The sequence below is a fragment of the Mandrillus leucophaeus genome, unplaced genomic scaffold, assembly GCF_000951045.1.
Source record: "Mandrillus leucophaeus isolate KB7577 unplaced genomic scaffold, Mleu.le_1.0 Scaffold682, whole genome shotgun sequence".
In the NCBI taxonomy this organism is placed as follows: domain Eukaryota; kingdom Metazoa; phylum Chordata; class Mammalia; order Primates; family Cercopithecidae; genus Mandrillus; species Mandrillus leucophaeus.
In genome coordinates, this window is record NW_012107386.1 from 157176 (window position 1) to 172532 (window position 15357).

A 15357-nucleotide genomic window follows, 5' to 3' on the forward strand; every position below is an offset into this window, starting at 1 on the left:
TAGCCAGCATGGTCTCGATCTCCTGACCTCGTGATCCGCCCATCTCGGCCTCCCAAAGTGCTGGGATTACAGGCTTGAGCCACCGCGCCCGGCCTTCTTAATATGCTTAAACCAAAGTAATTTAAACTAAAATAACATGTAATAATTTGAATGCAGAGGCAGAAATGAGAATCCAGTTCTCTTCTATTAAACCAGACATGAAGAGTTTTATTTTGGATATAAAATTATTTTTCATAAAGCTATGTTCTTTTTGTCAATATGCAATTGTTTTATTACTGTTTTTTTAAATTAATTAGCAAACATTTTTAAATTTTCCAATTTTAATTTTAATACAATCAAATAGTAGATATACCATAAATCAAAGCTTTGATTATTTTTAAGAGGATAAAGGAATCTTGACACAAAATGTTTCAGAACCCCTGGACTATTTTTATGATAGTTTTATAGTTTCACTAAATACTTACTATTTGCTATTTGTTTGTAGGAAACTGATGTACATTTTCAGATACCACATTTTCTTCTTATGCAATAGTATGTATATGTTTACTAAACAAATAATTTGTGCCATGTTTGAAAGCTATGTGTCATGGGTCCTTGAAAACAGGAGAACTAAGTATATTAATACAAAACATTTTAAATAACATTATTAATAAATATATGTATATTAATAATAACATTATTAATTAATAACTAATGGTTAAGAGCCACTGGGGGGAAAAAAAACAAAAAAAGGGGGTGGAGCAAACTTCATAACCAATGATGCCTAAGGCCAACTCTGTCATTTATTACAATAACAAATAGTATTAATAATGGTATTTGTATGGGCTGCCTTATTTAACCCTTATAACCCCATGAAATAGATTCGAACATTATATTGCCATTTTTTAGATGGAAAGTTGAATTTCAGAATAGTTAAATGACTTATCCATGTTTAAGGTAATCTCTTTAGGAAGGGCTAGAGGGAAAATTTATATTGTGTAATTCCAATTACAAATCCAGTGACTTTTCTAATGTATCAGAATGAAAAATGAATAGTTGCACATTCTGTGTTAGGCAAGATTGAAACTTTGAAGGTAAAAGGGCCTATAAGAAGTGTTTTGTCTGAAATATTTTCAAAATCCAGTGTTCCCAAGTTTAGAAAAGCAGTTTTCTCTAGAGATTTGTTAGAGTGTTACATGATTTTCTGAAGTAGTTTTTTTTGGTTTTGTTTTTTGGTGGTTTATTTTAATAGTAGATTTAACACAAAATGGACACACTAAAAATTTAATACACAAGTAGACACACTAAAAATCCTCCCTATCCAGAGTTGTATTAAATAATGTATTCCAAGAATTTTTTTTCACTGTAGTAATTAGGGAGAGTCCGAATAAAGACAATCTATATTGAGAGCTTTTCTGGAATCCAATAGACTTTTCACTGAAGGCCATGCTGAAATTAACTTACATTGTGTGTCAAACATGTCAAATTGTCATCTCTACCCAAGCAGGTGTCAAGAAAAACATATACTTCATAGACTAAGAATAATAACTAACCTTTATGAAATGCTTACTATGTGCCATATATTTATCTAAAGATATTATATGTATTAAATAAGTTTTTAAAAAATAGTTTATCAACAAAATAAATACATAGTTAACAATGAGATTCCTAGAAAAAATGTTTATTGTATCACATTTTAAGTATGAATAACTACAAATTAGTGCAAAAATTTCCATCATGTTGCCTGTTTTAAATCACTTCTCACACAGAGCTACTAACGTAGCTGTTGGCTAATTATAGGAACTTGTGTTTCTTCTTATCTCTGTTACTGACTTGCTGTGTAACCTCGACAGAATTATTCAATCTCTTGGCAATGAGATAAATAGTTTGCCATCTATAGTCTCTTAGGTTCTACTCAAAGAGATTTTTAGAATATTTTGCTGTTTTTAAGCAAAAACGATATGTTATATGCAAAGCAAATATCATTTTTTTAGTTTTATGCTCATAAAATAAATAAGAAAAGAGCTAGCATTTACTGATTATCTGGCAAGCATTTTCACATTTATTATCTAACCTAAACCTATTTTACAAATAGAAGATTTAACTCTGTTGATTCAGGCTTTTGATCTGAGTAAAGTGGTAACTTGGCTATGAATCCAATTCTAGCTTTCTCCCAAGTCCATACATTTTCTATGATTCAAAGTTACCTCCAAAGCAGAGTACTGTATGTGGAAACCGAAGGTATAAAGAGGTATGTATTAATAAGAGTTTTTATTGTAGGCTAAGTTATAAAGTTGAGAATAAAAAAATACTGCAGTGCAAATTCTAATTAGAACAGAATTCAAACACTTGTGTTTTCAAGTATATAAGCAAATTCCTTCCTTCACAAACACCCTCAACTGAATTTGGTATACCACATGATATTGGAGAAGAGTGTTTCTTTCAGCCAGAGAATGTCATGTTAGGTTGTCAGGTTTAATTCCTTTTTTGAGGCATTTTGAAAATGAACATTTATTGAGGCTATACTAGATGTTTCATGTTTTATATTCAGTGTTTTACATATACACCATGACAAACCAATGAGACAAGGTAGCTCACTGAAATGACAATTGCACTGCTTCATGTTCTCTTTCAAACTTTCAGCTTCATCCCGTAATTGAAAATTGCATAGAAGGCAATAAGCCAGGAAATTGTGTCAACTAGAATACGTAGGCATTTGAAAAACTATATTTGATGCAGCAAACTCTACTAACTCTATTTCTTCTATAGAATAGGACCTTCTAAGTTACAAGTCACTCGAAAGGGATTACACCTTGGAATTTTAACAGTATAGCTACTGGATGGAATATTATAATTGTCTCATTTATAATTTATTCTTTGGTCCATAATCCTTTGTCAGGGCAATGAGACTTTTCTAGAAATTCAATTTTTAGATTTTCTTATTCAAAGATTTTGATAAACAAAATCTAATACCTTAAGAAAACAAAAATCAAATAGACAACATACTAAATATACAGATTAGGTCCTGTGAGTGCTAGGCTGTAAATGGTACATGTGTACTGGTGCTGCAATTACATACATACACAAACACACCCTCTCAAAATCTGGGAGATTAGAAAAGCTTTGTCTTAACTGAGTTCAACTTCAAATGAAAGTCTTTGAATGTTTTTATGAAGATGCCAAGGTTTTTCATCTTTTCAGAAGGACTTTTGAGATTAACCTTGCTCTGATTCTTAGGTATATCTGTTTGGTTCTTGTTCTTTTCATTCACTGACATTTACACATTGACTATTTTTAAAGATTTCATTATACAGTATAATAAATACCATTGTATTTCTAGCTTGCTGCAGTAACTTCTGTAAAGTGACTTCAGAAAAGCCAATAAAGAATCATTAATACTTTCTTATAGCCTAGTGTCCAGTAATCAAAGTTCTAAGAATGTAAAGACTAAAATGTGATGAATGCATTTGAATTAATGCATAGTTTTAAGTAATACACATGTGTGTATATGTCTACATAGTAATAAGCAGCGTGTGTGCGTGTGTGTGTGTATATATATTTAAATGAAAAAAAACTTCAAGACTAAACATTTTATTTTTTGTTCTTCCATAATACCAAATGAATCTCTGATTATGATAGACTAACATAACTCAGAAATGGATATATTTTTTTTTCCTCAGGGTGTTTTATAAAAGATAAATATATAAAAGTCCAATTTCTAACTCTAAAACAAGCATTGGAATTTTTCTTTGTCCTTGACAAGTTGCTGGGCATATTTTCCTTCTACAAAATGAGGATAATTATATTAATCTACTGAACAGCTCTGCTACGTAAGTAAATGTGTTAATGCTCACAATGCAACTACATATTATTATACCAATCGAAACCATCTAACACTCAGGACACAGCTAAATGAAGAGCCTTGGGAAGGTACACAGTTCGGGGGTCAGTTGAGTGGACTACACATGCAGAGACATACTTAACATTGCACAAGGTACATTTCCTAAGTGTCAGGCACTAAACAGCTCCTGAGGTTTTCATCATCAGCAATTTGCATAGATTAACTTGTTATTTGAACTAGATTAGGCATGTCACAGAGGATGATATTATGAATAATAACCCAATTACAGGCAATCTTCAATGATATTGTCACGTGTCCAAATAAAAGCCAAATAGCATAAAGTTCCCATATTAAGATCCACACTCAAGATTACTTAGGAGAAAAACCTTTTTAAACCCGTATTATACATCTTTGACAAGCAAATGTCTTTAGCTTTAACTCACCCTGAAAATATGTCCCAAATTATCTTTAGATAGTAATTACCTGTGGCTTTTAATAAGGAAAATTTAAGTAACATTTTGCCTTACTATCTTCCTGAATGTTACATTTGTTAGAATTTTAATTACCATATTTTATTCACAGGAAGAATACTAAAGGAAAAGGAAAATAAAGGGAGGAAGGAAGAAAGGAAGGGAGAAAGAGAAGGAAGAGAGAGAGAGGGAAAAGCTATCCAATTTTTTCACCTTTTTGTTCTAAATGACAGAATTAAATTAGGCCAAAATTGCATACTATAGTCCAAAAGGTTATTGTTAAAACTTACAGCGATTCTTAAAACAGTCACAAAAATGGAAACGGAGCATAGAATAAGTTTCTGAATGTAAAAGAGATAGCATTTCAAAGTTCATATCATAAAATAAGTCATCAGACCAATACATCACTATGTCATTTTCAACAATTGTGTCCGAACTTTAGCGTTTGATATTGAAATAGAAAATAAAAAAGGGAACTCCAAAGTTCCTGTATGTCCATGTGGGATTGTGAATAATTCATTTTTGTTTTAAAGTACATACTATTTAAAATTACCTTTTAAAATCTATGTCATATTTTTAAGTACACTGGAGCAAAATTTTTAAAAGCTGCGGAAGTTCCCGGCACACAAGTTGTTTTTGAGGTACTGATATATTTTGAATAATGGAATAGCACTGAGTTGCCAAAGGGAAGAAAAGAAGTGTTACAAAGACGCATCTGAGCTTCACCATGATAAGATAAGACAGGATGGTTGAAGTGGGATGCTTTTGAATGTAGAATCATTTAAATGTGTTGTTATCAGTGGGATGTTTGGGACAAGAGATGAATCTAAAGTAATTCTATGCTTGGACTGTTGGTCTAGTCCCATGGATTAGTGCGTGTTAGAGAAAAAAAAACCATAACAATGATTTTATTCATTTATTTAACTCTGTTAAAACTCACCAATGCCTCCCTGTCTCACTCAGACTAAAAGGCAAAATTTTTACAATTAAGGTCAACAATGCTATGTGTTCCAGTTTCCCGTTTCTCCTCTGAGCCTTCTCACCGTGCTCCGAGCTTAGATCCTCAGAAGCCTGCTCCCTGTACCGAGGGTACTTTTCCCCCGATAACTGCATGGATCACTCCCACGTCACTTTCAAGTGTTTGCCCAAGTGAGATCCTCTCAAAGTGGTCAACTTTTAACAACTATTTAAAATAGCCATCAACCTCCCTCCATTCCTAGAACTGACTGTCCTTACCCCACTGTATTTGTTTGTCCAGGGCATTTATCATCAACTACATTCTGTACAATATAGGTGTTCTTATGTTACTTCATTATATATTCATTATATATTCATCATAGTCCTGTCTCCTCATCTCCATCCCAACTAAATATTAGTTCCACAAGAGCAGGAATTTTTTTGTCTGTTTTACTCAGTGTAAACATTCATTCATTTACCACATTCTAATGCATATGGGCCCAACCCCACCAATTTCCTTCACAAATTCTGACCTCTAAATTCAGTCTTAACAATGGGGAAAGCCTAGAATTAGTTTTATTTCTATCTGCTTGGTATATACTAAGCTTGGAAAATCTACTTGTATCTTTCTCTAAACTCTATCTTGTTTTCTCATTCACTGCAACTGAGCTTCTGCCTAAATTCCTGTTTAGCTCTCGAGTTTCAAGTTGCAACTATAAACAAATCCTAAACCCGAATCTTCTAGATTAGAAGTTAAACCACTTGTGCAACCACTTACAATAATTATTTACAATAATTTTTCCTGATCTTTTTCACATGGTTTCTAGATGCTAAATAAGGCCCTACTGCAAACTGGACAGATGATAAGTTGCAACTCTTTAAATTTTTGTTTTATTTTGTTTTGTTTGAGATAGAGTCTCCCTCTGCTGCCCAGGCTGGAGTGCAGTGACACGATCTCAGCTCACTGCAATCTCTGTCTCCAGGGTTCAAGTGATTCTCCTGCCTCAGCCTCCCGAGTAGCTGGGATTACAGGCACATGCCACCACGCCCAGCTAATTTTTGTATTTTTAGTACAGACAAGGTTTCCGCTATGTTGGTTCAGCTGGTCTTGAACTCCTGACAGGTGATCCACCCACCTAGGCCTCCCAAAGTGCTGTGATTACAGGAGTGAGCCACCTTGCCCAGCCCCCAGCATCTCTTGATATAGATTCAGTTCATTAGTTTGCATGAACTCCTAGGGTAGAAAAATCTTAAGATAGACCAGAAATCTGTATACGTTAATATGTGAAATATAGCGTAATATAAAATTTATATACATTTTATTAATTCTATCACATCTATAATATTTAGTATTGAATATGTTCATATAAATATTTTAAATATGTTGAAATGCCATGCATTTTATCTGTTATGAATCATTTTTATTAAATGATTAGGTCAGTATATGGCAAACAAGCCAAAAAATTAGGTATGCAGCAAAGAAAAACATTTAAAAAATTAATTCCAGGTTTATGGCCACTATGAGTCCCCTGAAAACTTCTCAGGTAATTTCTAAAGTATTCTTGTGTGTTATAACACAAGATGTTTTAGAACTGTGCAATTGACGGTGATGTGGAAATTCCATGCTAAATAAGTATTCTTGCCAAAAATGTGTGAGGATTGTCTCAAACATGTTTTTATTTTAAATCCCAGAAGGGATTTAAAAGCACATTTTTATATATTTAACATTTTCTTGACATTTTAAGAATTCAGAAATTTAAATACAAGTATGCACTCTAAAAACAATAGACTACAATATTAGAATCTTAGAATTGAAAAATGGCTAGACAGTTGATGGATCTTAACTTCCTCTCAGTAGAGGTATTCCCTCATAAAGCAGCCCTCACTAGTTGTACATCTGATCACTGCATGGTCATTTCCAGAAGCAAGTTGGTCAAATACAATCCAGCTATTTCTGAACAGCTCAAAATGGTGTGGGGAGAGACTGAGGAGAGTAGCTGTTTTCTCCATATTATAAAATTCAAACCTGGTGGTTTCTCATGTTCTTCTATGAATCCACGTTCAGCCTTTAGAATAGTCTCTCTTTAACATAACGACTCTTCGGAAAATTTGAGGACATTTCTTATGATTGCCTTCCCTAAATCTTTCCTTGTTCAGATGGAAAGGTTTTACTTGGGACATTCGTCTTCTGAAAATCTCAGACTCTTAACCATTCTGCTCTCCCCTCTCTGAATCTACACCCATTTGTCAATGAAATACCCAAATGTGTGTTAACCAACAGACCTATGTGCTTCTATGAGTTTTGTATAAAAGTGAGCTAACCTTTTTTGTCACTATATTATACTATATGTTCATACTGAACTTGCTGTAATTCAGAGTGGCCTTTCTCTTCCTGTCTTCATATTCATTCCTAAATATATAAAGGATATAACTAATTTCCAGAAGAACACAAATGGAGTTTTTTTAACATGTGGACATGAATAATAAAAGCAACTTCATGTAGGTGCCATTCATGGTCCAGGCTATAGAGACCTTTAAAATTTTTGAACTTGTTAGTAACCTGCTTAGCCACCTGTATCAATTTTGGACCACCCACAGTTCTGATATGCTTAGATTTTACATTTTCCATCAAGCCATTACCAAGATAGTTGAACATAAGAAAACCACTGTAGAACTGCTAGAGACTTCTTTCCAGATTGATCGTAACCCACTATGCAATATTCTTTGGAAACTCTTTTTCAATCAGTTGCAATTTACCTAACGTTATGCTTCCATTTCCACATATTATTCACAAGAATATCACAAAAAATTTTAGACACTGACTTGCTGAAATGCAGAATCATTTTGATTACATCATTCTCCTATTTCGTCAATTTTAAATATAGCTAAAGAATTTCCTTGGACTATCATTCTTGCTGAATCAATGCTATTCATACTACAATAGAGTATGCTATACAAACCACATAAGATTTCAAAGAAAAAGTAAAAAACAAACAAAAAGTCTGGTTATGTTTCTAACTCAATTACAACATCTCAAAATGGTTGATTCATGTCAAAAATTCTTAATAAGTTGGCATCGAATTATAAGGAAAAATAGAACTTCTACACAATTAGCGCTTGCCTAGAAAGGTCAGTGCTAGTATAATCAAAAACAGAAAAGTTTATCTTAGCCAGGCAACCCCTTCTTCAGTCATACTCATATCCCATGATTTTCACAGAGGGCTTGCTTCAATAGAACAACACTGAAAAGAAAGCATGGCCTAAAAAATTAATGGAAAGAAATCTTGGAACCATAAAAAAGAAAATTCAGCACAAACAATACCAGAAGTGTTTTAGTTGTTGAAAATGAAGTTATCTTATGTAAACTTAAATTACTACTACTGCAAGCCTATGTTCTAAATTTGTCCTTTGAGAATAATAATATCTGAAGGCGAATAAAGATCATGTACGTAAGGCATTTTTAAATTATAAATCACTATCCAATTTTAAAGTTCCATGAATTTTACATACTTTTAACATTAACAGGTTTAAATCATTTATCCTTGAGCCAACCTCCAAATATATTGTAAATGGTCTATGACAAAGACAATAATGGATACTAGAATGCAGATTATAGCAGTCTATAGTAGATTGTATGTTGTAGTTATTTTGAATAAAATTCCTTATTGTATGTAGCGTTTAAGTGGTATCTTGACAGAATGGTAGTTTAAACCCTTCCTCTGGAATTCACTTCATCTTGTACCTGGGTCATAGAAATCAGAGTTGATATTACCTTATTTGAAAAGAGAGTAAATAAGAAGGGAGACGGAAAAAGAGAAATCCTATGCGTGCTCAGGATAATTCTCAGCAACAATTCACTTGATCCCTACACTGCATGCTTTGCGTTTCTACCCCATTCCAAGTGGACATAAGGATCGGTGCCCCTGGCCCCTCATTTCTCCCAGCTACCTAATATTATTAAAGTATTATGTCTTATTTAAACACATCTTGTAATTGAGCAAAGTTGAATAGTTGAAAGTAGCATTTTAAAAAATCAGTGGCCAGAGATACTCTCAAAATCACTCTCATAAATTCTATTCATTAAGTCACATTGGCCCCATTTTACCTCTCAGAGAAGCAAAAGCAAAAATAGAAGAAAAAAAGTTATATAGTGAATGCAAGGCCGTTTTTATTCCAAGAATTTTAATCAGGGAGTTATTATTATAGAAGGAGCCTGGGATATCTCTTTACTCCTTAAAAAAATAGTACTGCTAAAAATGCAAGATTATAAGAACAAATATCAGAACTATTGACTTAGCTAGAAGTTAACTGGAAGAAGGATAAATATACTTCAAAACTTTAGCAGATTCAGCCTCATTAAAACTTTTAAAAGCTTCTAACCTCCAGATTTTGTACTCTTAGGTTAAACATTTTGATATTTAAAACAGAATAATAAATATTTCTTAACTTTTTTTACTTTGATACAGGTTTTCCAACTTAAAGAATTGTTTGCTGAAATACTGTGTTACAAAGCATGTTTTAGAATGCTGCACATGTACTTCCTGTAAAATTCATGATAATAAAATAACTCTTCAAAGACTCCCAAAAGTTTCAGAAATGAGAGAGATATATACATAAACACTAAGAGGCTCTGAGGAGAATAAGTTATTTAAGTTACATTAAATACAGCCATCTTCCAAAGTCCCCCAAATTGAATATCTCGTCACTGTGGCCTTAAAGTACACATGACATAGAAGTCTCCTCTGTGTTTAAACAAAAGGAGAAATTTTCCGATTTCACAGCAATAAAATAGGATATGAAGATAAGATGTGGGCTTGAAAAAGGTGAGGCTGGAGGCGCCATTGCCATGAAAGAAAAAAAAAACACATAACCTCTTTAGAAATCCTGTTTTAAAAGTCGAAAACAAAGTTCTGTAAAATTTATACATATATGTGTGTGTGTATATGTGTGTGTGTGTGTGTGTGTAATTGTTTTATTAGATGCATCAGCTACCCTCCATATGAACCACACAGCTTGGGAAACCTTTCTCTGCAGGACAGAATCTGATTTGAAGAAATTCTTTTTTTTCCAATTGGAAAAAGTTTTCCTTTTGGAAAGATTTCAGAAATCAATTTACAGGATGTATCGTGATAGCAAGATCCCTTCGAAAAGAACGAACAGTGAAAAGCACTACCCCGTTCCCTTTGCAGGACTTAGGTAATTCCCCCTACACTACGCTCTCAGGGCATTGAACTTGAACTTGCTTCAAGTTCCTCTTGCCCCAAAGCGCACTCTCTGACGGCGAAGCAAGACGGCGGTCCCCAGACAGCAACTCTCGGAAGAATGGAAGAAGTGAGGGGTCTCCGTCCCGGCAAAGGATGCAACCCAAGCCCGTGCCTCAACTGTACCTCTTTGCTGATGTGCCTGTGGCCGCCGCTGCTGCTGCGGCCGCTGCGCCTGACCGCCCCTGAGGCCCCCGGAGAGCAGCAGGAGGAGTAGGACCCCGGCGGCTCCCGGCATCGTAGTGGCCCCGACCGGATCCACTTCTCAGGAGCCAGAGAAGTCGCTGCCGCCCAGTCCCCTGACCCTGGCTTGTGAGCTGAGCGAGCAGCAGCTGCTGGGGAAGAGGAGGAGACAGCCCCCTCTGGCTTTGGCCGGGCCGCCGCCTGAGGGTGGGGGAGAGAGAGGACACTCCTCCACTCTCGCCTTCCCCGGGCACGCGGCCCCAGGACGGCCCTCTATTAAAGGATCCTCCTTTCCTAGAGCGCTCCTTCCCTCTGAGACCGGATCATTCCTAGCTTGACCTGGTATCTGAACTTCTTTTAAATTAAAGAAAGTAATTGACATGAAAGCACTTTGAAATCTGTAAAATCCCTACACATGGAAAACATTATTTCTGGGAAATGCAAACAGCCAGGAACTTTTACCTCTTGAGAAAGGCCTGGCAAAACTGTGCGCAGCCACTGGGTACCTAGAAGATCCCAGACGTGCCCAAGGCCAGGGTGTCTGAGAAGTTGCTAGTCGAGGGAAGGTGCCCTCTGGGGACACTGCAGGCCGGGGAACTTACTGCTAGGTAGGCTGCTGGGAGGACAGTAAAGGGACTGCAAGAAAAAACAACCCCCCTCCCCCTCCCGCGTCTCTGAAATGTTCCTGACCGAAGTAATGGTTACAATGAAGGCTTTCAGTTCAGTTAGGAGACATTTACTTAAAGGTAAAGACCTTTGCAATGGTGTCCTTCCAGACTCACAATTTCATCTCTAGCAGTCCTGGTTGCTCCTCTTTAACTCAGCAGAACTACTGCCATGCCTAGTTTTTGTTGTTGTTTGTTCGTTTGTGTTTTACGGCCTAAGTCAGTGGTTCTCATAAGGTTTGAAACAACAACTTAATGGATTTTGTGAATTGCAGAAGGATGTCTTTTGGTTTACTCCGGGAACGGCGGTTACTGCAGGCCTTACTATACTGTGGGGTCAGGGTGCGAGCTGTCCCTCAGTGGTCAGGACAATCCTACAACATATTTTGTCCTTGGACTTCTGAATGGGTCACTGGTCATTCATGTAATAAGTAAACAAACAAACAAAACAACAAAACCTTGCATTATATTTGAAACCTAATTTAAGTTTGTTTCCACATCAAATTTTTTTATGTTGTTTTTGTTTTCTAGGATACATCTACTATATAAATTGAGAAGATAATTTACTTTGCGTTTTTGGACTTTTTTTTTGATGTGCTTTCGGAGAAGTACATCACTGATGACAAGCTTGCCCATGGTATTTGAGTCACCAGCACAATATCAACACCCCATCGATTATATTGGGGTCATCTAAGAATAGGTGCAAACTTCTATTTTATTTTGTCTCCTAAGGTAGTTTTACCCAAGAATTTATATACTGAAACACATATTGTCTTATACAAATAGTTTTCTCTTTTTTATTTTATCATTAAGATATTGTATTGATTTATTTAAATACTATATTAAAGTTGAATTTTCTTTCAATAAAATTAAGAGAGTATTGCTTCCAAGAGAACTGATCACTAGCCAAAGCCCATTCTTTAATATTATTCATGTTTTTTTAATTCTGTTAATATTATACCAGAAAGCTTTATAATCCTTTTACCTTACTGTGGAAATTTTCAAAATGTAGTCTGGCCCATGTCTGCACACTTACACATTATTTATTATTAATTATTGTTATAATAAACAATAATAAAACTTCTATTTGAGTGTTTATTATAATTGAAACACCAGTGTTTTTAATTTGGTCTAATTTTGCCTAAAAGTGTTTTTCAGGTACATCTAATAACAAAGAGGCACCCTAAATTAACCTTCTAAACCTATTGCTAGACTCAGAATGATTATATTTACTCAACAACATTATGACCTCAACTGAAATGAATAAAAAGGAAAATCAGAATGATGCAGCTGCTAACTCTAATTATAGAATGAAAATATACCATGTTCCCTCTATCCCTTTCCTCTTTACATTTTCCCAGGATTTTATAATCAATATTTGTACCTGCTTTTCTGCAGTCACTCCAGTTGCCTGAGCTCCTATTTTACATGAAAATGCCTTGAGAATAAGACTATGATCTCCACTGTCAACTCTGCTTGTTTGATTCAGCACATAGAAAAAATTCTTAAATATTTAACCCAAATTAAAATGAACCAGTATATTTAGAGTTATATTTTTTTCAAATAAACCAAAAAAGGTACAATGTACACACAATAAATATGCTCGTTTGGAACATTTTTTAAATGTAAATACTCATCTGACAAAGTATGCAATATATAATCTATTTCTATAATCTCAAAAAGTTTTCTTTCTGATCTTTTGCAATAAATCCCCAAACCTCCATTCCCAGAAAAAGACAACTGCTGATCTAATTTTGTCACCATAGATTATAACTATTCTCATATTTCATGTAAATACAGTAATAAAATAGTAATCTTTTGTGTCTAGCTTCTTCCACTTTGCAACATGTTATGGAGGTATAGTCATGTTGCTTATATCAGTAGTACATTCCTTTTCATCGCTGAATAATATTCTATCTCATTCTAATAGTATCTATCATTCTACATCATATGGATATATCACAATTTTTTAATACATTCAACTATTAAAGTACATTTGGGTTGTTCTAGTTTGGGGCTATGAAGAATAAAATTGCTGTGATTATTTAAACACAGTGTTTACATGGACATGTTTATATTTCTCTATTCCTATCAATTCTTAGGAGTTATATTATCAGGTATGTAATTAGCGCTATACAAAACTGTGGAACTGTTTTCCAATGTTGTTGTATAATTTTACATTCCTCCCACAGCAATATATAGGAGTTCCAGATGCTCTATGGCTTTATTAACATCTAATAGTGTTACATGTTAGCCACTCTAGTGCTTGTGTGGTGATATCTCAATGGCAGTGTCATTTGCACTTCTTTGATGATGCTGAACATATTTTCATGTGCTTAGTGATCATTTGTATATCTTCTTTTGTGAAATTCTTCTTCAAATCTTTGCTCATTTTGCTTTGTTTGCCTGATTATTAATAAGATTTAAATACATATTCTAGAGAAAAGACCTTGTCAAGTACATTTACTATATGTATTGTTCTCAATTTGTGACTTGACTTTCCATTTTGAGTGCTTTCAGAGAGCAGAAGTGTTTAATTCTGATTGAATACAATTAAATCATTCATTTGTGCTTAATATTTTTGTCCCTTTCAGAAATCATTGTTTGCACCAAAGTTGTGGACATTATCTTCTTTATTTTTTTCCTAGAGATTTTATAGTCTTAGTTTCTACAGTTGGGTCTATAATTTATTTCCAGCAAATTTTGGTGTTTGCTTTGAAGTAAAGGCTTAGGTAAGGGCTTTCTTTTTCCATGCAGATATCCATTCACTTCAGCGTCATTTGTTGAGAAAGATATAATTTCCTCATCTAATTATCTTAGATCTTTTTTCAAAAGTCAATTGACCATGTGTGGGTCTATTTTTGGACTCTCTTTTCATTGACATATATATATCCATCCTTATTCCACTATCACAGTCTCTATTACTGTAGCTTTATAGTGAGTCTCAAAGTTAGGTAATGTTAATCCTACAATGTTGTTTTACAAAATCAAATTATCTTTACTATTTTAGGTTTTTCACATGTTATATAATATTTAGGTAAAAATTTATTTATTGGTAAAGTTGAATATTTTATTTTTTAATTTTAATAGACTATTGTTTAGAGCTGTTTTAGATTCACAACAAAATTGAGCAGAAGGTACAGAGATTTCCCATATACCCTCTGACCCAACACATGCATAGCCTCCCCCTTTATCAACATGTCCCATCAGCGTGATATATTTGTCACAACTGAAAACCTACATTGACATATCATTATCACTCAGACTTCATAGTTTACATCAGGGTTTAATGTAATTTACAATTACTTAAATTTATAATGACATGTATTCAACATTCCACTATCATATAGAGTAATTTTACTGCCCTGAGATTCCTCTGTGCTCCACCTATTCATGCCTCCTCCCTGTTCCCACCTCCAAACTCTGGCAACCACTGATCTTTTTACTGTCCCCTTAGTTTTACCTTTTCCAAAAGCTCATATATTTGGAATCATACAATATATAGCCTTTCACCTTAGTTTCTTTCACTTAGTAATATGCATTTAAGTTTTCTCTTTTCATGGCTTGATAGCTCATTTCTTTTTAGCATTGAAAAAAATATTTCATTATCTTGAAGTACCACAGTTTACTCTTCCATTCATCTACTGAAAAACACCTTGGTTGGTTCCAAGTTTTGACAATTACGGATACAAGTGCTATCACCATCTGTTTGAAGGTTTTTGTGTGGACCCAAGTTTCCAATTCCTTTGGGTAAATACCCAGGAGCACAATTGCCTGGATCATATGGTAAGAATATATTTAGCTTTCTTAAGTCCACATAATTTAAAAATCAGTTTATCAATTTTTACCCAAAGAAAGGAGAATAGGGAACATGATTGTAATGAGGTTGGACCTATAGATAAATTGTGGGATAATTGATATCTTAGCAATATTTAGACTACCATTCACGAATATAGCCTGTCTTCATTTATTTACATCTTTAACACTCTAAGCAGTGCCTT